This window comes from Apostichopus japonicus, chromosome 23 (assembly GCF_037975245.1).
Source record: "Apostichopus japonicus isolate 1M-3 chromosome 23, ASM3797524v1, whole genome shotgun sequence".
In the NCBI taxonomy this organism is placed as follows: domain Eukaryota; kingdom Metazoa; phylum Echinodermata; class Holothuroidea; order Aspidochirotida; family Stichopodidae; genus Apostichopus; species Apostichopus japonicus.
Window position 1 is genome coordinate 7,942,659 of NC_092583.1, and position 24,964 is coordinate 7,967,622.

Sequence of the window (24,964 nt, forward strand, 5' to 3'; positions counted from 1 at the left end):
GCCTATTGACAAAATAAATGAAACATTGAAGACAACTGATCAACCATTTTAGAGCCACTAGGCTGAAATAGTACCATATGATGTTATTCAGCCTGTAAAAGTTTAAGCACCAATAACACAGAAAATTGAAATTCATTATGATGGCGAGGTATCACACATCAAAGCCTCCTTCCTATGAATTCATACTTATATTCATCCTTTTCCTTATGAACATCACATAAGCAGTTCTAGACTCTGCATGCTACAGCTGTGGTGAGGAACAATTAGTTATGGGCCTGGGCTAGTTGCCAGGCAAACGAATAAACTTGATACTATTCATGGATGATCTTACATTGTAACTAGCTACAGTAAAGCCCGAATGAAAGGTAAATGCTAGCTTAGGTTGGGTCCTTTGTCCAACTCCAGAGTCCAAAGACTAGAAATTTAACATAGAATGCTCTGATCTGGAAATTGCAAGTTGCCCCCACCCTTTGGAATCTTATCTAAGCTACAATATCGGCAAATATACAATCCCACATTTCTGGCACCGTTTATGCATCCTTGAAGAAGGTCGTGCGACCTCCTACTCTTGATTATGCAAGCTTGTGACCTCTCAAAAGAAGGGAATATCTCGAGACATGCAAAGATCAAGCTAAAGGCAGTAAAAAAAAAAATCTGAATCGTTAAGGCGAAGTGTATATTTCAACCAAGAGGCAATTTCGCCCTATAGTTCATATATTTAGCAGTTTTAATATATATATATATATATATATATATATATATATATATATATATATATATATTTATATATATATATATGTATGTGTATATATATATATATTATATATGTATACATATACATATATATATATATATATATCATAGTGGAAATAAATAGAAAAGCAACTTAACGTTATATAAAATATGCAGTATTTACAGCTTTGGAATAAGCAAAAGCAGATTTGACATATGTTACATTTGATAGGCGCCACATACACACAACTAGGACGTTATGGTATCATAACAATATCTATTAAAATATCTATAAAAAAGGGCGAATCTATTAACCTTACATTAATATTAACTTAACGAAGAAGACGTATTGAAGTTGTGATCAAATATTCGTTATTCCTTTTTTTTTTAAAGTAATTTTATATTATATTTGCTGGTATATTGCTTCACGCAAAGCTCGGCCTATCTAAGACTCGGTTTTTTACTCCTCCTTGAAGATCTTCTTGGAAAATAACTTTAGAGCTGACATAAAGGTTTATGGTTTTTTATATATTTTATTATAATTATATCTTTTCAAGGAAGCATATATTGCTTTATTTGAATCGTATTTAGATTTCAGGAAGTCGCTGACAATATACGAGCTGAACACACACGACGTCAACTGTTTTTCATTTCCTTCTTGAGATACAGCATGCATGTAGGGCTGGCACACAGTTTCATGGGATTTCTGTCGACCTTTTTGTTAACTATATCTTGTCTATAGTTCTGAGTAAGTATTTCGGCAAGCATACGACTGTGTTTAAGACATGATGGTGCGAGCCCTTCTATTATAGTATAATAGGTCAATGTTTTTTCTTCATATCAAATACAGCTGTATGTTTTGTTACTAAAGCCATCACCCAGGAAGGGAGATGATTGTGGTTCAATATTATTTGGCCATGTTGCGTTTTCAACCCACGTAGGACAGTGTTCCCCTACTTAGGCCATAAAGTATATGCATTTACCAATCCACCCCCCCCCCTCCTTCCTCACCCAGATTCTATCCGATTCTGGTCTTTGCTGTGGTTGCAGCTACGGGTGTGTGGGTGTGTGTTAGCGTGTACGTCTGTAGCACTTGCTTTGGTCCGCGACAACTCACCAACGGAGTGATGGAAATTTGACATACTGACCGTGTAGATGTATTATGGTAGGTGAGCCCTATTGTTTTTCGCCATGATCTTATCAAAAATAATAAGGTTATGGGGTCAAACGTGAAAATCTTTACATTGCAATAACTCGGCAGATTGTAGCCAAACTTGGTGTTCAATTGTTGACCAATACCTGGTACATGTAGGCCTAAATGCATTGGGAACATCTGGGCCCCAAAATTCCCGGCCCCTTTTTTAGCTGGGTGGACCCATATTTTATTTCCAACTTAAATGCATTTAGGGACACATTCTTTACGCCCCAATTTTTGGGGCCCAAATACTTTGAAAAATGTTGTCAAGTTCATTCCATAAAATTGCGTAATGACATACAATACTTTGACATTCCACTAAGCAAGGAATCATAGTGTCCGTTGGCTTTGTCTGCTTGATTCAGTGTTCAAGTGTAAAAGATCGAAATTTTCTTTGCGTGATTACATTCTAATACCAGTTTCTAATGCTACTGGAATGTTTCTGTAAATTATCTTCGTGGAAAGTATGATATTACTTAGTTCTATAACTAAGTTAAATCTTGTTGTTGGTTGGGTGGTCCTTTACCATAGTTATCAAGGGCGGCGGAACCGTTGGGGCACAGGGGGCACGTGCCCCCCCCCACTTTTCCTCAGGTTAAAAAGTGTGCCCTTCTTCTACATAAAAATTGAGGTGTCTCAAGTTAGCAAGAGGCGAGGGAACCAGAATGAACACTCGGGAAGGGCCGTTTCCGGCCATCTGAGGGCATTGTAAAACCAAAAATTTTCTTGTACGCTCCGCGCCAACCGATGGTGGCGCTCCGCTCAGATAGTCGTGCCTTTACAACTTTGCAAATCCTGGCTACTCCCCCTGACTTTTAATATATTTCTATGGGTCAAACTCAAAGCTATTTCGAATGGAAAAAGTTTGTTAAGATATTAACTAGAAATAGACTCTAATTCGGAAGATTCCTACATTAGCAACTAGCATGATTTCACCTCATTCTGTCTTCAAAGAAAACTTGTTCCTTGTTTCCCAATTTGCACATTGGATATTGCAGTGCTAGTGTGCATTTTTTCCTTGAGGGTGGGGGGGGGGGCGTTGATGGAGTGATGTGTATACGCAAATAAGATAATACAATAAGAGTTATAAAGGGTACTAAATATCAGGCTGCATCAGTCCAATCGAATTTCTGCAAAGTGACCTTTGATGTCAGATTAAAAGTGCTTCCGCCGCCCTTGACAGTTATATGTTGGTCTAGCAAGATCCGGCTCATTGTAATGTATCCGTTGATCTATAAGTAGACAACACTGGTACAACCACACGATAGATCAAAATATAAGGGCAGTTAGAGGTAAAGTTACTCCTGACGGAAATTTCCAAGCATTGTCTACATATCCTTTCGAAATTCTTTACCCGACGTTGTCAAGTTTCAAACGTACACATGTACAGACGAAGAGGAATGCTTATACACGTCCAAGTTTTGTTTTTCAAGTTTATTGTACGGGATATGTTTAATTTTCCATGAAATTCAACTTTAATTTCCGAATAGTCTTTTATTAGAAGTCTTATCCTAAATGTCCAACACTGCACAATACACGAACTACATGACCACACCTTCATTAAATCACAGTGTGTAAACAAAATACAAGGAGTAAAATTTAATTGCGAGAGAAAGTTTTTATGTATATAAAGTATAATTTAAAAGACGCCTGAAAACTGACTCAGAAATTATAATAAATAATATGGAAAAAAAGCGGCAGAGAATTTCTTGGTCAGGAGCGGGACTCAAACTAGTCTTGTTCAAGAACCTGACTTTCTGCTGTTACTTTGCCTGTTACAATTAATATGAGTGCGCCCTCACATTCTCCTTCGAAAATCTGTCAAAACGAGGGTCTTCGTTTTACGTACCGCACCACAATTAAAGTTGTGTTCATCCGCTCGAAAGGTTAACCATTATCAGAGAAAATATGTTAAAGTACCTAAGGTAGGGCATGGTTTGAGCATGTTATCTGTTACTGTTATCGTTTGTTCTGCCTTTATATAAAACAACTTAATTTAAAGTACAGAGGTGTAGAAATAGGGAGGTTCGAAGGTGATAAAAACCATTTAGAAAATCGTTAGTTAAATGTTGATATTACTGCAAGCGAGCAGATGGAAGGGTAGGGGTTCAGTATGCTAAACTTGCCCCTCTTGTGCCATGATAGTCCAAGATCTCAGCTACCATGTGGTGGTTAGGATATACCAGTTAAACTTCTATCTTTGCTTTGGCATGTAAAGTGACGAGTTTAGTGTGTAAGTCAATGGAACAATTAACTGTGGTGCGAGACCTTTACTAAATCTTCATTTATCTTGTGTTCGTATCACCAACTTACGGTCTAGATAGCACCATTATTACTCCTAGGCTGCTTACACGAAGACGGATACATCGTTACATATTCACAGAAGGCAATAATTAAGAAGAAAAAACTGCAAGAGGATAATTACTTTGACTTAATACTGGTGAACGGCCTGGGAATAATTTGTCCCTACAACGCCTTTAACGAAGTTGGATAAACCAGTGGTAGCCTAAAGCCTACACAGCTCCTGGCATTATGTGGAGTACAGGTCTAACTAAGGCTAGCCTAGACCCATTGGTACGAGGATAGCACTTACTATCCTAGGTGTTAATAAGCCAACTTCTAGGGTACAAACATGCGGCATTTTTAGGGTCCATTTCCTTTCCTTGTTTATGTTCCTACCACTCCTCAGTTACAGTTACTGCACCTGTGATTAAGTAAGTGCACATTGACGATGTGGATTCTACATAATTTATGTTTGAAAACCAATATTTGACATTAAATCCATGAATCACAGATGACCCAGCGTGAAATCAATTTATATATAAATAAATCACCATGGCCAAGAACAAGTGGATTTCATATTTTATTGTGGCTTGTAGGTGGTGTATTCGGTTTGCACCATTTCTATCGTGTATAGTGGTGCACAGGTGGATTCTTTGGTGTTGGAGTTTTCAGAGACCTCTGGAGAATTCCAAAATATGTAGACTCTGCCAATGATATACACCAGAGTATAAAAGGAAGTTAATCCAACAGATGATGAAGAATCCCAAAACTAGCTTTTTCGAGCTCTAGAATTTGCACTCAGTTAGTTATTGGTACTTTCTTTGGCTACTTAACGATGGTAGCCATATCTGAAGAATTCCTCAGGAATTTCCGGTGGTACGAACTCTCGTAGTATACCCTTTGCAATAGCTAGTGTTCATATTGTGGGTAACATCGGTAGGGAATTCAACAATTGGGTGCGCTAAAGCCAGGGCTGTGTGGATCATACATGCTTAGCCCATTGTTTACCTTCCCAGCGGTGTAGCATACCAAGTCATTCTAAGTGCCTTCTTATTTCAGAAGATTCAGGAAAACTCCGGAAGCTTGGATGATTCAAAGTATATGTAGGAGGCTTTTCGTTGTTTTCATTTGCAGGTACGTTTGATGTTATCACTAAAATGGCATTGCTCCCAGCTGGACTGTGTTTTCTAAATTGAACAAAGAAAATAATAATCATAATAATTGCTGGTTTAGTATAAATGCAGGTCTTGTGTTATCAACGATTGCAACATGATTCAGAAGAAAATGGATTATGCTTGGAAATATCTGAATCACTAACATTTACAAATTTACTGTTAACTGATTTTATTACGTTATTTCTAATATTGATTTGCGATACCAAGATGTTGGATACTATGGCAATGTGCAAAGGCATATTTTTCTCTGGACTGTCCCTTGTGAACAGTGTGACAAAGGTGAGGCACCAGTCAAGAGTTGAAGGACTTAGGTGAAAACATTGACTTTTTTATTTGTCATGCTGAAGCATACTTAAATTCAAGACTGGTATTTCGCTTGTGGGCATACTTTAGTATAGATGTACCATGTAGGGCACGTATCACATGTAAATTGATTAATAATCTGTACTGTAGATAGGGATGCACATAATCCAAGTTTTTGGATGCCCAGCCAAATCTGGTCTCGGGAGGAACCAAAACATTTTCCTGGAAAAGAGAATATCCCAGCGCTCAAAGTTTACTTTCACTTCAAAGTTAATGTTTGATACTAGTGTTTTTTTTCTTTTTAACGTAATATGTTACATGTTTACGTTTTGATGAACAGGATCCTGCATAACTGGTCTTTGGTTTTCGGCAATATACTTCAATGCCTCCATTACCACAGGGGATGGGGAAACAATCAAGGTTAGAGACGCAGTCAATCACTTCTTCGACTCACCTTTCTGGAAGGAATTCGTGGCGACCATGCAACAGTTATATCAGCGAGGAAAAGCCAGTGGATGTCGACGTCTTTGGTCGGATCTGATGGTCTCGTTTGATCCTCAGGGCGAGATGAATGCTAATAAGTTTGGTAGCAGATCAAATATATCCGTGGCTTCAACTAATCTAATAAATCTAGTATCCTATCTACTTTCCGTAGGACTATGTGAAGGGAACTATGCTTTTATCTATTTGTTTTGTCTAATAATATGTCAGGGTCTAATAATTATGTCATTGCTCGTCCGATACATTGCGTTATGTATAAGTTTGTGTTGACGATCAGAGTTCGGCTTGGTAAAATGTACACAATCTTAACTATTGATTTTGTTAATACAACTGTGTGATGCTTTGACAATTTGTGAAGAAATGCACTGCTGTTTGTGAGGATCATCAGTTGCTTGTGTGTCATCCTTTGGAACTAAACAATATCTAAACTAGAATGGAAATAATTAACGTGTCCTTCTCATATTTAGATCAAACTCAGAACAGTTTTCAGAACAGAGTTTCCATAAAGTCAGAGAGAGAATCTCTGGACATACAATCACCGCCCATAGCCTAGTTGGTTAGGGTGTCCGCATACTAAGCGGGAGGCCCGGGTTCGAATCCCGGTGGAGGCTGGAAGTTTTTTCACTATACTGGATTTTCCTTCTCATTACGTTTGCAATTATATATATATATTTATATATATTATATATTTGCCTTTGTCGTTAACCTCCTTTTCATTAACATAAAGTCTGTTGAAAGTATCTCTTTCGAGATCCGGCTTTAGGGATCAAAAATGATTTTCGAGTTGGTTAGCATCATGTTTGATCTCTAGAGTAAGGCAAAAACAGAACTAGTATTATATATATATATATATATATATATATATATATATATATATATATATATATATATATATATATATAGATATATATGTATATATATTTATATATATATATATATATATATATATATATGCGTGTGTGTATGTGTGAATGCACCTCACCCAGAATGTCAGGACCGGTGCTGGGAGACACACCTTAAAGGGCAGGACATTTTGAAAAGACAGGACCGAAAACCCGGTCCTGGATTTTCTTTGGCTTATAGCCATCATCATGCTGCCCTCTTTCTTCTCTCAAAGTTTGAAGATGATCCTGTCTTTGCCTATAGTATGAATATGTGTCTTTTTTTTCAGCATGGTAAAATTAAAAACACACATTGACTTTGACATGCAACTTTAATGAATGCTGCCCTCGGTCCTGAAATTAAAACACACCTCTTCCATAACGCAGGTATGAAAGTATATTGCCTATAATATGGGGACCATATCAAAACTTCAGGACTAACATATTGTGTTTAAACAGGACCAGCCATGCATGATCATTAATTATATAGAGAAGATGATGACAACTAAATTAGGCATGAATATTCGAACAACTTCCAAATCAGACTTTGAGACAAGTAAAAGTTATTTTAATAACCAATATGCCACTTACTAACAAAGAATGGATATATACAAACATCATTAATTAAAGAGGTTATGAAATGGAAAAAAATCTTTATCATCGTATTTTGTATACTCGTAGCTTTGCAATGATACCCAATTTGTGTCAAACGAAGCTTGCATCCTTGAGGAATAAACGATCAAAAATTCGAGGGTAATAAAAACTTTCGAAAAATTGTTGTATTTAAGGTAATGCGGCTTGACGTCAGTCGAGGAACTCAGCTCACTTCCGAGACGCTATGTTTACATTCTTAAACGTCTGAGAACACACAACATTACACTGTTGCAGCGCTCCGTAGTAATTGAGATTTGGTGTTTGGAGTTTTGTTTTTACGTAAATTTATCTCGTAACTGTTAAATATGCCGAGCCGATAGGCCTATGTGGTATCAGGTTGCTCCACCACAAGTAAAGACGGATTTCTACTGCAAGCTTTTCCAAAAGATGACAGAAATCGAAGAATTTGAACACGACTCGCTCAAAACACTACACATACACAACGTTATGAGTGCCTGTAGGCCTATACTGTTGCCAAATTACTTGTTATGACCATAGCCTAGGCGTCCTTGATACAGCAAATGACGATTTTTTTTCTGGGTTACCTAATATTTTGCACAAAACTTAAGGGCAGCTGTTTTCAGAACAATCTATACTAGATCTGCAAGTTGTTTTTTTTTGGTAAAACTGGCGTTGTGTTGTGATTTTACGTAACAGTTGGATGATACAATTACACGGTCTAGCCTGTTATACAACGTCTATTAGTTAGGTCTAGGGCCATGTTACCACTACTACTATAGGGTTGCACTGTACAGAATGTCACATTTTCCTTGCACTGTAAGACACAAAATTCTAGAAGCTTCGCTACGAAGTTAAGTAGCAGGATCACCGACATTCGAGATAACTTAAATCATATGAAGGTCTTAATAACGGTGGTTTTGTTTATGCTCAACCGACCAGTTTCGGTTCAGGGTCGTCCAACCGTTCTGCTCGGGGACTTCGCACGGCAGCGACGCGTCTCGGCCATCGGGATCGTTTTACAATTCTTCTACAAGGGGCTCAATTGATAGGGGAAAACACCGATATTATCTTCATCACCCTCAAAACTATTTCCTTCTCTTCTTCCTCAAGAAAATAATTTTCGTCAAAGCTTACGAATGTCCTGAGAGGTGAAGTCCTATTTCCTCGGAATCGGAAGATTCGGGAGAAGACAATTGATGAGAAGAGTGTTGTGGTTACATGTAGTAAACTGCATAACGCCGTATCGGTAAACAGCGGGGAGTCGGCTTTGGCTGAAATGGTTCCTTTGATGACGTCAGATGAACTGCGGTGGGCAGCTTTGCTTTTTTTACGAGTGGCAGCTCGAGAGGTCTCTAGGGAATACTTTGACAGCGAATTTCTGGCGTTTGAAGCCGTATTTACGGAAAGTTGTGCAAGGGTGGTGTTGTAGTAATGTAGATAAACCATTCCAAGACATGAACATTTTTCATTTCATAACCTCTTTAAATAAGGGCATAGACGAGCAGGTTACAGACGAATTTTGCATGATATAAAGACGGTGATTTTTCTTCCAACAACTATTTTGATTTGCATGTAACCATGTTAAATGGTTTGGGTATTTTCCCAATATATTTCCAACAGCTACAGAATGTATCTACATTTAAAAAGAATGTTACCGTAGGACTTTTTAACATGGATAAGGATTTTCCTTATGCTTGGATATAGAGTGTTAATGTCTATGAATAATGGTATATTATATATATTAATAAGAATATGTAGACAATCAAGACAGGTGACCTTTCTAACATTAAGTCAATTTCAATGTATTTTTGAAATAGTTTTTTATGAAGCATAGCATTGTTAGAATAGAAATACGTGAAGAAAAGAGTTATGTGAAGGATTGCTTTCCTAAACTATTTCAAAACAACTAACAAAACTAACCTAATAAAACTACTATATATTATTTTCGACAGGTTTGCTTGTTTTTCAATATATGTCTTAAACTTAAAGAACAATTTAAGACGTTGTCAGAATATCTCAGTCTTTTATTTAAGTAAGCTAGAGAGCATTAAATCGGTGCATGTTTGAAATTAAAATAAGACCGGGTAAATAACCCATTTTAAGTTCAAGTAACTCCAAATGACGATAAGGTACCTACAATTCGAAGCCCGATAAACACAAATTTCATTAGCCGTGTATGTAATCAGGGGACCGAATAGTCAAGCATTCTTAACAAATGAGAAGTTCTGTACAAACAGGGATATCAAATGTTTTCACCCCCCCCCCCCATTCCCAAAAGAAATGAATAATAGAATAATATAACCTATTATCTATGATCGCGTTTGGGAGAATTACAGGCAAATTTCGTAGAAGTAGAACAATTTATTTCACATTGACAAACAACGCAACGAATTAAAAAAGTAGTACAGGATATTTATGTTTCCTTAATTTTCTGACAGTATTTTAAACTTATATCCCTTTTCTCATTTTGTTCTTTTGTGGACCGGTCGATTTTAATCAACTGGAATTTATTTAACCTGAAGATCGATTTCTACATGTTTTTAGCAAAGTGAACTGAAACCAACTATATTTCTGTGACGTTCAACTTTTATTGATTGATCAGAAAAAGTATGTACCGTCTTCAAACAAAATTTGTAACTTGAAACAGCAAAACCTAATAAAATAAATATCTGTGCTCTTTATGTATTCAGATTCAATCTCAAGTCTCCCTTTCAGTAGCCTAGGCTACGAAACATATTACAAGAAAAAAATCCCAAATAATACAAATAATGAGCTCAGAACGGTGCTTGTTTGAATCTGTAATAGAAAAGGCTGATTGGCCCATTTTAAGTTCAAGTATAACTCCAAATAACGATACGGTACCTACAATTCGAAGACCGATAAACACACATTTCATTGGCCGTGTTTATAATCAGTGGACGGAATGGTCAAGCATTATTAACATGGGAGAGATTCTCCACAAAAAGGGTTATCAAATGCATACATCTCCCCCTCCCCCCCCCCTACCCGTCAAAAAATAATTAGTAGAAATAATATAATCTATTATCTATGATTGCGTTTAGGATCATTTCCAGCAAATTTCGTAGAAGTAGAGTGATTCACATGGACAAAAAACGCAGAGACTAAAGAAAGTAGCATAGGCTATTTATGTTGTCTTCGTTTTCTGACAGTATTCTGTTCACAGAGCGAAAAAACTTTCACCCCTTTCGCATTATGTTCTTTTGTAAACCGGTCGATTTTAATCAACTGGAATTTATTTAGCAGCATTCAGATTCAATTTGAATTCAGATTTGTTTGAATCTGTGATAGAAACGGCTGATTGACCCATTTTAAGTTCAAATAACTCTAAATAACGATATAGTACCTACAATTCGAAGACCGATAAACACAAATTTCATTGGCCGTGTATATAATCAGGGGACCGAATAGTCAAGCCTCTCCAATTTGAAAAACGTTCAAAGCGATGAGCACCTTAAACAACATTTGATGATTTTGTGAGCATGGTAGTGACGGCAAGTCGAATTTCAGGATCTGCTACAGGTTGGACAAGGTCATAGTTGTTCACCTCAAGCAGTTCTTGGCGGGACAGAAGCCCCGGGCCTGTAAACCACATACTATCGTGAAGCTCATGTGCTGCAATGGATCTAGAGGCCAAGTCTGCAGGATTTTGTTTAGTAGCAACGTAACACCACTGTTCTGGACGTGTTGACTGTCTGATGCGATTTACTCGATTTGATACGTAAACATAGAAACGTCTGGTAGTGTTGTTAATGTAACCAAGGACGATCTTACTGTCTGTGAAAAACCTTACAGTATCTATCTCTAAATCAATTCCATCACTGATGTACTCATACAACTCCACTGCCAACACTGCAGCGCATAACTCAGTCGGGGAATTGTGGGCTAGTTTTGGTGCTAATTTCGCTTTTCCCAACAAGAATCAGACTTGACAATTTCCTTCTTCGTTGACAACTCTGATGTACGCCACTACTCCAATGGCAACTGTAGAAGCATCAGAAAAGATACAGAATTCCTTCTTTTTAGTCAACGACAATAACGATTAAATGACACACCGGGGAACATGCACATCTTCTAACAACTTCAAGGATTCCATCCACTTAATCCATTCAACGTCTCTTTCAAAACTGAGAGGCTCGTCACAGTTGTTGATCTCAGAACTAAGTTCTCTCAATAGGGCCTTTCCTTTTATAGTTATCGGAGCTGTCAAACCAAGGGGATCATACACATCTCTTTGTGAATGCTTTGTCTTCTGAAGAAACACTGAATGTGAATGCATCAGTATCCAGGTCCCACAACATGCCTAAACTTCGCTGAATCGGGAGTGGATCTGAGGATAGATCTAGGTCCTTTATGCCTTTGGCTCTGTTATCTACATCAAATGCTTTAACCACTTCTCCATTGTTTGAAGCTAATTTATAGAGGTTAATGTTTGACTCAGCTTGCATTGCTCTTGTCCTTTACAGAAGGTCAATGGCTACTTGAGGTGTGGGGGAAGAAGAGAGGCCATCGTCAACATAGAACTTGTTTTCAACATATTGTTTAGCATCACTTCCATGGATTTTTTTCCTTTTTGAGCTGCTCTCCTTAAGCAGTCAGTGGCGACTGATGGGGGAGGACTATTTTCAAAAACATGTACCTTCATACGATATTCAGAGATTTCCTTTGTCATGTCGTTGTTATTTAAACCACAGGAACCTGAGAGAATCTCTTTGATCTTCCTCCACTAGAAAGCTACTTCTTCTGTATGTCGGCTGCAAAGGATATGGGATACTTCCTGAAACGCATCAGCACACCCAAAAGTGAGTTGTTCAGATCTGGACCGGTAAGTAGCACACTGTTCAACGTAATATATCAAATTCTGCTGAGGAATCAAACACGACACGAATCTGGTCAGGCTTTTATGAGTGATGCACCCCAAATATGGAGAGATACCAACATTCTTTGTCATTTTCTAACGGAGCGGCAGGTTCGGCATGATCATTGTCTAACATTTTTTTAACAAACTCCGCAAACTGATTATTCTTGGTGGAATTCTTCTCCAATGACTTGCGCATAGAGTAAAAGCCCTTCTGTGCTTGTACCCGGTTATTTGGTAGGTGCCTTCTCTCAGGACGGAAAAATAATAGTACCACCGAACTTCCATTTTTATCCTGATGGACATGTTTGTCCATTATGTCCAGAAAAATGTTATCTTCTATAGAAAGGGCTTCTTTTTCATAATCATTTGTTTTATCAAATACTGCTGTACCAAACTGAACCTTCCCTGTAGATCCTTTGTTACCGGTGATGTTTAAGTCACTCTTCTTAGTCTTGTCAATTCTCTCTTTCACTTGAATCATGTTGGAACAAGGTTTCATGAGAGAGGTACGCCCATTACTGTAAAGACTGGTTTTGAAGACGTGGTGTTGGCGCTGGTGGGATGTGCCCAAACAAACTTCTCCAACAATAACCCATCCCAAGTGTAGTCGCTGGTCATACGGAGCATCGTGGGGGCCGTTGATGTGTTCCCGCATCCTGTGGGCCCTCAAGACATCTCTTCCTAGCAGTAACAAAATCTGCACTTCCGGGTCAACTGGTGGTATCTTGTTTGCAATGTTCTTAAAATGGGAAAATGATTCGCAATATCTGGTGTTGGGATTTCCTGTCTATCATCTGGAATCATCTCACACTGTATCAGCGATGACAAGTGAAATTTGACTTTGTAATTAATGGAACTTATCATCAGGTTGTAAGCTCTCCTCCCAGTAGTCTCCATAATACCTGAAAAAGTCTTCAGTGTGTAAGGGGTAGTAGTAGATGTTATGCCAAGTGCATCAAATAGTTGTGGTTTAGCCAGGGACCTGTTACTCTGCTCGTCCAATACAGCATATACCCTGATAGCTTCATGTTCCTTCCATTGTGAATACACCTTGACTTGGCATACCTTCGAACAAGAGCGTCCACACAAATTATAAACACAAATTCAGTGCACTAAGAGGTAACAGACGAAGAGTTCTGCTCCCCACCAGTATCTCCCTTAGTAACTTGTGTAACACGAAACAAAATATTGATGAACATGAAGATCGGTGTTGTGTCTCACACTTCCACATTCAGAACACTTCACCGATACTTTGCAATGTCTAGCAACATAATCACTTGTCGCCATGCATCTGAAACTTTCAGTCATACCAGTGATGTGTGTCTTAACTCTTTCTGGATACACAAACCTACCTGCTGAGCTGTTTAGCTTAAAACTAGGATCGTTGAGAACTTTGGCTTCCTGTCGAACAAATCTGTAAAACACAGATAATGGAGGGAACGTCACATTGTAGTCTTCCTTGTACCTAGCTCCCTTTGAGCGCCATTTATCTTGAAGTCCTGGTGGGAGCTCTTCCACTATTTGCTTCACCCCACCGGCCCAGTCAAGGTAACTGAGACCAGGGAGAGTTCCGTCTCTCATAGCACACTCCAGTTCTAACAAAACATCACCTAACACTCTGATTTTTGTGTTATCTTTGGTGTTAATCATTGGGAAATCATAACCTGTCCTCAACAATGCTTGCGTCACTACTTCTGGAGCTCCATAACATCCAGGCGTTGCCATACCATATCCAATCCCACTTGTGGGTTAGTAACTTGAGCAGAACGTAATATTTTGGCATGTTGTGACGACTTTTCACCTAGCCATTTTATCAACAGATCAAGTTCTTCCCTGGGCAACAAATTAAGGTCCTAAATCACATATCTAAATGATGCCTTCCACGCTCTGTAATGTTCTGGTTTCTCGTCAAATATAATAAGTCTGGAACTCACCAAGTCTTTCCGAATGAGATACTTAGCGAGGTCTTCAGTCTCTTGCTGGTACTTTGCCCTAGTCTGAGTGATGATTGGATTTCTTAAAGCCGCCTGATTGCGAAAATGGTGTTGAATATAATCACTGATTCGCTGATTGGAATTTACTTCGTAAATAGCTGCACCACGTAATTCGTCATGGCTTCCTAATGGTTGGTCTTCATCATACACTGCGGCTTCAGCTGAAGCAGCATTTACCTTTTCACTTTGAAGAATAAGCATATCAGCGTCCAGTGCTGCCTTTTGTTTCAACAGTTCCGACTCTTTGTTTGCATATGCGAGCAATGCCCGATCCGACTCAATCTTAGCTCGTGCCTTCATTGCTGCTGAACTCGTGGACGATCCATATATGCTTGAACTTTTAGTGGATTTTGACTTAACAGATTTTGTGTCAACGTTAACTGATTCACGATGTTGCCTTGTACTAATGTCGTGATTCCTTTTTTTAAGTTTGTCTGTTTCCTTATCCGCTGCTTCCCTGGGTTCTTTCTCAATACGGAAATGTCTTCCTGATCGTGTACCCATTGCTATGCCTTGATTCAGTCTTTTTATTGTGATACCCGAGCGCTAAAAACGCAGGGCGATATTCAGCCAGACAACCATTTCCCATCAAACCCCAAAACAAAGATAAACATTGACAAGATCATGGACGTTTGCCAGCAGTTTAATTCAAGTAAATGTTGGTGAATGAGTGAGTGGATGATGAAAAGATGATCACACTCCAAGGTTAGAAAAAATGAGTAAGATTAAGGCTAAATGATCGCATCTAAACCGAGCGATGCTTGTGATATATATATATATATATATATAGATTTAGGGCTGCTTGGTAGATTAGATCAAGATCATTGCAGATTAAGCTTATTCCCAACACTTTGCTGATAGAATTGTAATTATAATTTGAGAAGAAAATGTCATATCTTTGCTCAAATATACAGTTAGCCATTAGTAACTTTACTTTTGTTCTATAATTTGAGTTGTTCATCATGGTGTTACCATGGCAACAGCCCTATTTCGACATGACAGTGACCTTAAATGATCCAGATCTTGACTGCAATCAACCGGGCCAAGTCAGATCAATGTAGAAAAGACAATTAGTTTGTATTGTTTGGTATATGTATATTATGTGATATTTTTCTCAAAGTCCAAATTTCATCATGGCTATTGCCATGGCAACAGCCCTAATTAGGGATGACTTTGACTTTCCTGGTTGTGATTGGTTCCACCAAGACAGCTTCAAATATATATACTGAGACACTAAAATTATGCTTTTAGGTTATTTAATTACAAAGATATGACATATTCTTAAATTCCAAGTTTTAATGAATGTGTTGGCAACTTGGTGATCACACCAACCATTAATTAAATGGCAAACAAGCAGTTTGTGATAGCTGAGGGTCCTAGCTAACAGAAAAACATGGTGGGGTGACAATCCCTAAAAACAGACATGGTGGGAGCGAAAATCCCTAAGGGTTTCGCTTCTTTTTTTTTTTTTTTTTTTTTTTGGGGGGGAGGGGGGGCTTTCGCTGCGTTGCCCTTGTACGTGCTCCTGCTTCAGTCCTCGCTTTGCATCCCTACTCTCTTGTTCTCACGTTATTTTCTTGATGACAAGATATATTTGCTTCAAACTGTATGAAGTGAGCGTGACGCATTGCGAGTTACCCAATAGTAATACCAGTTCCTAATACAGGACGATACCATGGTTACGTACGGTTACCCAATTTACCTAGCTACGTTTATACCTTTCATGCTTAAACCTGACTTTTGACATGTCACGCCTAATAAAATGACACAACATCTTTTCTTTTTTTCCCCCCTCATTATGGGTTCTATACTTATGGCATATATCTTACAGTTCACATGATTTAATTCAGCTGTGTCAACTGATAGGCTACTGATTTGCTACATACCACTACAACAGAATGTACAAAACACAAATAAATGGCAACAAACATAAAAGAAAGTAAATTTGAATCAATGGTAAATAACATGAAAAAAATTGACTTGACTTTACAATATTTCGCATATAGCCAATCATCGATCTTATTGATATAATTATATCTTCTCACTCATACGCAAAATGGGAGCAGGGACATCCAGCAGGCAAGCAGGGAGAATCCCCTGCTAGGGAGAATCCCCTACTAGTGAGGAGGGAAACTATGCCTGACCTCTGCCACAATCGTAGTTCATGTTATTGAAAGATTGAAACAGGTGTGCCACGATTGTATCATTCCCTTTTCTTCGTTCTAATGTCTTCAGTTTTAAATCCATAGAAAGGATCAAGCAGCATATAGCTCTGTTATGATTGTATAAAGTGGATTTTTTCTGAGGGATTTCTTATAAGAATGCTTTCCCTGTTAGCTTTTCTTCCATTTCATGGCGGTTTAGTACTTGGGATCAACGTAATCTCTAATTATCCATGAATTGAAACGGAAAACAAAGAATGTTTCTATAGTTCACATGTTCTCATTGGTTCTTCCTTTCTTTTGACACTTACAATACTTTGTAACATGATGTTCTTTTTTTCAAGATTAAATGTGTTGCATGAATAAATCTGGGTCGGGTGAGGAAGTTAAAGTTAGTTAGCGGAGGGAGGAATGTCTCCGTTGGCCCATCGTCTAATTAAATATGATGGTCCCACTCAATTTTGCATGTTCTTGATGATAAGATGTATTTGCGTCAAATCGCATGAAGTGAGCGTGACACATTTGCGTGTTACCCAATGGCAATATAAGATCCTAAAACAAGGCAATACCATAGTTACGTACATAAGGTTACCCAATTTACCGAACTACGTTTATACCTTTCATGCTTAAACCTGATTTTTGTCATGTCACGCCTATTTCAATGACACAACATCTTTTGTTAAACAGAGTAAAACAGAGTTCTGGATGAAAGACAAATAATAAATTAAGGTGAGTTCTGGAAAAAAAGACAAATCATTTATTTGTTCTATGTTCAATTTTTTCAAACCACTCTATGAGAGGTGACGCAAACACGTCTTTTCAAATCAATAGGAGTAGGAAATTTAAGTTTTATTCCGTTCGTTTATATCTTTGTTATAGAGATCTAATATACAACTGTCATGGTTCATTAACGTATCGGCAAATGAAATGAGAAGGAGGGGCGGCGGTGAAAGGAGAGTAGCTACGACCTTGAAAGGGACTAGCTATTGTCTCCTATAACTTATGCTTTATAGAGATTTTAGCTACTGATAGAGTCGACCATGTCAGAGTGTTGACAAAATATACACGCAAATACCGCAGTTTCAGAGTATCAATAAATACAACAAGTCACTGCGGGCTAAAACAAAGTCTTGTAGTTGACGAATTCCCGATCCCCGTGTTTCCCAAATCTACTTGCATAAACTCAAAACCCTATGAATTATGTTTCGAGTTAGAATTACTGTGCTATTTCCAGCCATTCAGATTCCTAAATAAGATGACTGTCACATGTAGTTAACGTGTTTGACTTAATAAGTAATCTCCCTTCCTCATTCAAAAAGGTCTTGAAATTGTTTGTTGAAATGTTAGGCTTAATCCCAGTACATAATCGTCTGCATAGAATTTAGTTGTAAAGGGAGACAACTTACAGCAAGAACTCTCTTGCAAGCATAATCGTAAGCGACCTTTTGTGAATAAGAAGATTTCACGGAATCCGTTTTTCTTTTACTGCTTGCTTCGAAGTCATCGATAGTATCGGGGTATAAGCCTAAAGTACATTTACGTCTTGAAAGGAAACGACATTCTTACTGCTTGCTGCAACGTAAACAAAGACATTGAAGCGTGAGCTTCTTGTTACTAAAGATATTCAGATCCGTTGTTCTAATGAGAGTAAAACAGGATGAATAGAGATTTCGTTGATGGCAGTGTCATTCACTGTTACCAATAGATTGTATCCAACCGATAATACCAATTTAAGCTTGTTAAAAGTTAACTTGTCAAATGGCTCAGATGGTAGAGCAGTGGACTAGTAACCCGATGAAACTGAGTTCGACTCCATCAATGGTTGGTTATACACGTTATGAATTTCTTTTTCTCTTTCAGTAGTCGACGCTGCAGTCTTGATATATTAATTCAACCACATAATTTACTAGCTGACGTGGTGGCCGATGCTGTAAAGAGGGTGACGAAAGACTCATTCCTCGTCGGTCGTGTAAATCGTGGCTAGGGTTCAAGACAGGCCTCTGGCGATAATACCTTTGGCTGTAGGTATGGTACTTTTTGTGGCCTAGGATCCCGTACCATGTCTCCCTTGTTGTCGCAAAAGAACCCGGGAGGATGCGCAGAGGGTCGGTCAAATCTACCAGAAGCGTACTAGGTGGCGTGCGTGAATCCTTGCCTTTGGCCAGAGGTGGTGACATCTCTGCGACCGGCATGCTTGCAGCCACCGTCCACTGAAAACGTGGCCTGATGAGGCGCTATTCTCCTAAAAGTGAATCTACGGATGACTTTAAGAGCCATATAATTATTTCATAATAAAAAACACCCTGTTTCAAACTAGCGCCATCGAATTCCCTAAAAGCCTTATTTGTGGTAAGCCAAGCAATTAAACTCATTGTTGGGTATAAATGTGTTGGCAAAGATTTACCCAACCTACACCAAAACAAGCATTATATTCGTTGCAATGCCAGAGACATACAAGCCAGCAAGACCATGGGATAACATTTTAATATACATATAATTCAATCTATATCACTTTTGCAAGAAGACCAAAGTATTCCAGTGTCAATATGGTCCCATTATAAGCATTAATTTAAGCAGCAATATTATATTTATTATAAGCAGCAATTATTATAAGCAGCAATATATGTATATAAGCAGCAATATATATATATAAGCAGCAATATAAATATATAAGCAGCATTATTGTTGTAGCAATTCTCATACCGGATAGTAGTAGTAGTGATTTTATTAACTTTTTTTGAGATTCACAACAAAAATATACCTCTTATTGTGTTTTGCTAACTTCAGGAACCAAATTAACTTTGATATGCCGTGGACTATTAAAAACCACTGCTCGCGGTCTAGCTAGGGTTGTATAGCACATTTACTTATTTTTTGGGGGGAATGACCCTTTAAACAGTTGAGGTTCACTAGTTAAAGTGACTGGACCTTTCAGTTTAGTACACAGCCCATCAGACTATAGTTCCTCAGTTGCAATACAAAACTCAAAGGGAGAAATTAAGATGATATGGTCTCAAATGACATGTTTATAATTTATTACCAATTTGTTAAGGACAAATGGTCTTGAATGTCATCCAAGGGTGCTCTGTTGCGTGCATGAAGTTTAACGAACATATTCTGGTTGACCTTAAGAAACAACGGATTAACATTAACTATACGACCTGCAATGAGGAGCCGACGTCACCATCAAGTTCGCCTAGTAAACGAATATTCCAGAAATAAAGTATATTTAACGATACATATCTTGAAAAATACTGGAAAAGCTACAGAAATAAAGTATTGTACTCAAAGTTTTTGTTTTGTTTTTCTATTATAACATCAATACTAAAATTCTGCTTTAGTCATTATTTTAATAATTTAAGTGAGTAATCAAGTTACAGAAAAATTTATCTGTCGATCATCCTCCCATGATTGAATACCGGGGATAATTTTTTTTAAAGAAAACTCACCAGGAAAGAACATGGGAACGAAAAACGAACTACCGAACATCTGATCCGCTCTCAACCATAGTACCCTAGCATCGAGACTGTGACTGTGTGACCATCGTGAGGTGTGTATGACCATTCCCCTCTAAAGGGAACAGATACTACACTTGATCTTCGGGGATGTCTTCAACTCTTCGGTCTATCGGTTCGTTGTACACGTCTCAGGATAAAACTAGTTTGATCTAGGAAGAATGTTATCCGATTCCTTGTTCTATTTGTTTTACCAGTCAATGGACTAAATTCTGATGAACATTGAAGAGATGAAGAAACCCCCATTACTGTAATATCAAGTAGTCCCCGTTAAGTCCAACACGTAACACACTAATGGACTTTATCGATACTCATTGAAGAACCACATCTTCCTGTTTCGAAACAAGTTTATAACAATATAGATAGATTAATGCCATTCAAGTGGTGCATTTGCTTTCATAGTATTAAAATCTATACGACAAGATGTTTACGCTATGTGAGCAGTCCAGAATTCACAGTGAACGTTTTGCGTTTTAACCGGCCTCCGGTAACACGTATCAAGCATTCAATTGATGACTAAACAACGACGAAAGACATTGAGCACATGGACATTAATATCCTCTTACTTGAGATACGTCTGTGAGTCTTATTTGAATCCATTATTATCATTTGCTGTAAAATCAACTATGCCAAAAAAAAATTTTCGCAATGTGGGAAATCAACTCGATCTCTTCGAGGAAACTTAAGGTCCCTGAAAAAGCACCGTGTAATGGTGTCCCCTCGGTAGGACCAGGGACGATTATATAAGAAAACCCCTTTAATTGGAATGAGAAAAATAAAAGACTATAAATTAAATACGTTGACAATTCGTTACTTGTTAGTGGATAGATTCATTTATGTTTTTGTATTACGTTTGTTTGATAAAAGTAGCGCAAACCCGGTCACGATGTGGTTCCAAGCGGTACCATTATCTGGCAACAGCACTAAACGTCAATGGCGTGCACAAGGAGGGGAGCGGGAATGCCCCCTCCTGCACAAGCTCCTTCCTTCGCATCTGGCTGTTTCCATCAAATTTCAGCCTCCTATATCTAATTCGCTGCTGCTAAAGGCATCTGTAAATGCTTGTATACAATATAATTCTCTAATAATATCTTTACTTACGCGTCTGAGAAGAGTCTTAGTTAAGGTATCAGAAGCACACCCAACCATCATCAGGTGTCTATGTGATAGAGATGAACGACATACCACCCCCCCCCCCCACCCAAAGAAAAGGTAAGAACGTTTTTATTCCACCCTGCATGGAAATAGCAACTTAAAAGTTCTTTGACAGACAAAGGTGATAGCTTGAACAAATCAAAATATTACAGACCGATTCTCATTTGCATTGATTTTTATAGACTTATTATTTATAGCACTACATATTTTCCGTTATAAAGTTGAGCTTTCCAAAATAATGGTGGATCAAACATGTTGAATTTCTGAGCATGTACCTAATAAGTGCTTTCATTTTTTCAGTGTCAAGTGCGTAAAATCAGCTTCAATATGGAAAAAAAAGAATGAAAAATGCAAAGTAAAAAAAGAATAGCTAAAGGAATAGCCGTGTTTGCACCTTCGGCAACACTTTGTCTTCATGACCTGACAAAATGACACACTCATGACACAAATTTTAATACTGATATCTCCCAAATATTTCGATTTATTCCTTGAAATGTTAACGTTTTAAAAGTTCAACAGACTAAATCTCAAAATAGCAACTTTTCTTGAAACCTCGGGATAGTAATATAATTAGGTGGTACTCAATAAAGTAGGAAGATGTATGAGGGAACAACGAAAGGTCAAAATAAACTGTTGCAAGATTTCGGTGTTTTCCTCAAACTTTCGACCATTTATAGAAAGTTTTAAGGAAAATTCCAACATTTTCACGGACTTTGGTAGGCCTACGACAAAACACAAAATGATAATTTGACGGTTAGCTAGCTGTCAATTTCCTCGTAGAAATGACACCGGACATTGCTTTTATGTCGGTATACCAATGATGCAGTCATACTTGTTACGTTGACCCGAATTTTCAATGATTACAGCAGCCTGGATAATTATTATTCATGTTTAGACAAGGCAAAACAAAAAGTGACGGATAAATCCACACCTCAGCTCCCCTTCTCCGTCGGTCATGTAGAAGGTGAATTACCGGCAGGTGATTATAGTGAGCTATATATAGAATTGGTCAAACTCGTGCAGAAAAGTGTGCTGCAAAGTCATTCCTATAAAACGGAAATGCTTCGAACGCTTGAACTTTTGTGATGGATGTTATGTTTTTATGTAACGTTGAACCTTCGTGGTTCACAATCCAAACGCTAATGGTTGTCTGAATAATTCATGCGTCACATTTTGGTTCATTCTCCTCCTTGTTATTAGACCATTTTCCTTATCGAATTCAATTTTTGTTTCCTTTTCTATTTCTTCTTTCAACTTCAACTCTTAAGCAGTTGACGTTCATCAGTTAAAGTGACTGGACTTTGTAGTCTAACCCACCGACTATAAAATCAGTTCCATCAGATGTAACGCTAAACTCGATGGGAAAAATAAGACATTTTATAGCCCTCAAATGACATATTAACAATGCATATACAAATGTGTCAAGAACATATGGTGCTCAATGTCATCCAACGATGTTATTAATAAGAACATGATGTTTTGGCTGAATGATTAAAATTGATATAAGAGTTGATTAACCTCAACCTTTAGATATGCAACGAGGAAGTGACGTCATCATCAATGTTAGCGTTCAATTACCTATCCAGAGATTTAGCATAAAAGACGATCCTTTTATATCAGGGTTGTCCAACCTTTTGCAGAGGAGGGCCACATGTAATGATTATGATGAAGGAGGGGGCCGCATGAACGCTACGCTCGATTTTTCGATTTTTTGCCCAAAGCCCAAGGCAACAAAATGTGAGCACTGCGCGCGGAGCGCACTGATTTATTTTCCTTCGTGATAAAACATGAATAAAGTCCAGTCGCCCCCCCCCCCCCACTCCGCTGAGAGAGTGTCACGCAAACTGCCCTGTATGCAGTTTTTGGACCCAGAAGGTTCGAATGATTGATTATATTGCTTAAACTTGTTATCAATAGATCTGCTCACTAAAATTTCGCACCGTAGAGCATCTCTGGCGGGCCGGACGCAACCCTGCGGCGGGCCGGACTGTGGCCCGCGGGCCGTAGGTTGGACAACCCTGTTTTATATCATCTTACAGTATCCCGAATCTTCCCAACGGACAGTCAAGATGAATATACCCAGTGACGTCATGGAACAGAATTGTCCATTGCTTAAGATATCGACCCGGTTTAAAATGTCCGTAGTTAAAGCAGCCCTTTTAGTTAATAGTGATAGTTGTTGCCCATATTGCTTCCCTCTTATACCCACAAACCAACCCCCCTGCCCCACTCACTCCATCCCTATCCCCTAAAAAATAACTTTTGTTTTGAGACTGCTCTGAACGATTGCAAATATAGGAGAGAAACTGATGGTTGATGAATATTGCACTAACCTCCCAACACCCATATATAATGTTCGGCCCCCTTGTGTAACCCATGCTGAACTTTTCTCCGCAATTCCATAGTTTATTACTATCGTATGGAAATATGATGCGCTGGAGTTATGGGTGTGTTTGGGGGGGAGGGGGGGTGGGTAGAGAACGTCTGCCAACCTAACCTCTCCCAACTGTTATTCATAAACGTTTAGTATGTTATTGAGATACTTTTCAGCAAATATCTTGAAGATGACTCGACCTCCTTTATAGATGATATATCTATAACCGCTTCGAAATGTACAGCCTGGTTAGTTAAGTAACAAAATTATGTCAATTATAAATCAAGATGTAAAAACTGACTTTCTGATCATAAAAGTTTGTTTATTTACAATTATATCGGCTTTGACAGAAAGTGAAATAATCTGGTAAAATTTATATCAGATTGTTCGATCACACGGGGTAATGTGAAAATTGCATTTTTTTTGCGTTGAGTTCTAAACATCCTGTCAGAAACACATTGATAGGTTACTGTAAAATAGGGTCTGATAACAATTTAATGCGTGACATCACTCAGTGAAACGTCGGGCAGATTGCAACGAGACAGTAATATTAACAAAAGCTTTACCCATTCAAACAGTAAAAAAAACATTTCATTCGTTATACATATATAATGTGCGTGCGTGTGTGGTTGCAAGGGCGTAGGAACCGGGGGCTGGGGGCGCCAGCCCCCCCAGTGAAAAATATGGAGGGGTGAAAGTGACGTTTCGCCCCCCCCCACGCTTCGCAAGTAAGAAAACCCCTTTTTCATTTCCAAATAAGAAAAAATCTCATTTGGAGCACCAAATTGCATCTAATGCCAGGTGAAAATGCTAAATTACATACAAAATGGAGTGGGCGGGTTAAAGTGTGCTATATTGCACCAAATTGCATCTGAGGCAACCTGGAAATGCAAAAACACCTCCCCTGTCCTCAGACCCGTCACCCAGGTCGGCCATCAGTCTTCAGCCCCCCCCCCCCCCCACTCAAAAGTACCTTCCTACGCCACTGTGTGGTTGTGTGTGTGTGTGTGACGCCCCGCTTGTAAACACGATATCTCAAGTAGGGAAGCTTGGATCAATTTAATATTTGGTGTATATGTTTGACAATATGGTATGACAGGGTTCGACATTGGTGATATTTTGGGAGTGGTTGTGAATGGGGTAAAGGATCGTTTCAAAACATAACGGTCATGTGATCCAAGGTCAACAAAGGTCAATTAG

The 24,964-nt window shown here is 38.3% G+C and overlaps 1 long non-coding RNA gene and 1 other non-coding gene across 2 annotated transcripts in view; both read left to right on the forward strand.

Moving 5' to 3' along the window:
- Positions 1–24,964, forward strand: part of LOC139964687 (uncharacterized) — a 126,067-nt gene that overhangs the window by 35,232 nt on the left and 65,871 nt on the right. The window lies entirely within an intron of this gene.
- On the forward strand, positions 6,730–6,800 carry Trnas-acu (transfer RNA serine (anticodon ACU)). Its single transcript has one exon. It is a non-coding gene; the product is annotated as a tRNA-Ser (tRNA).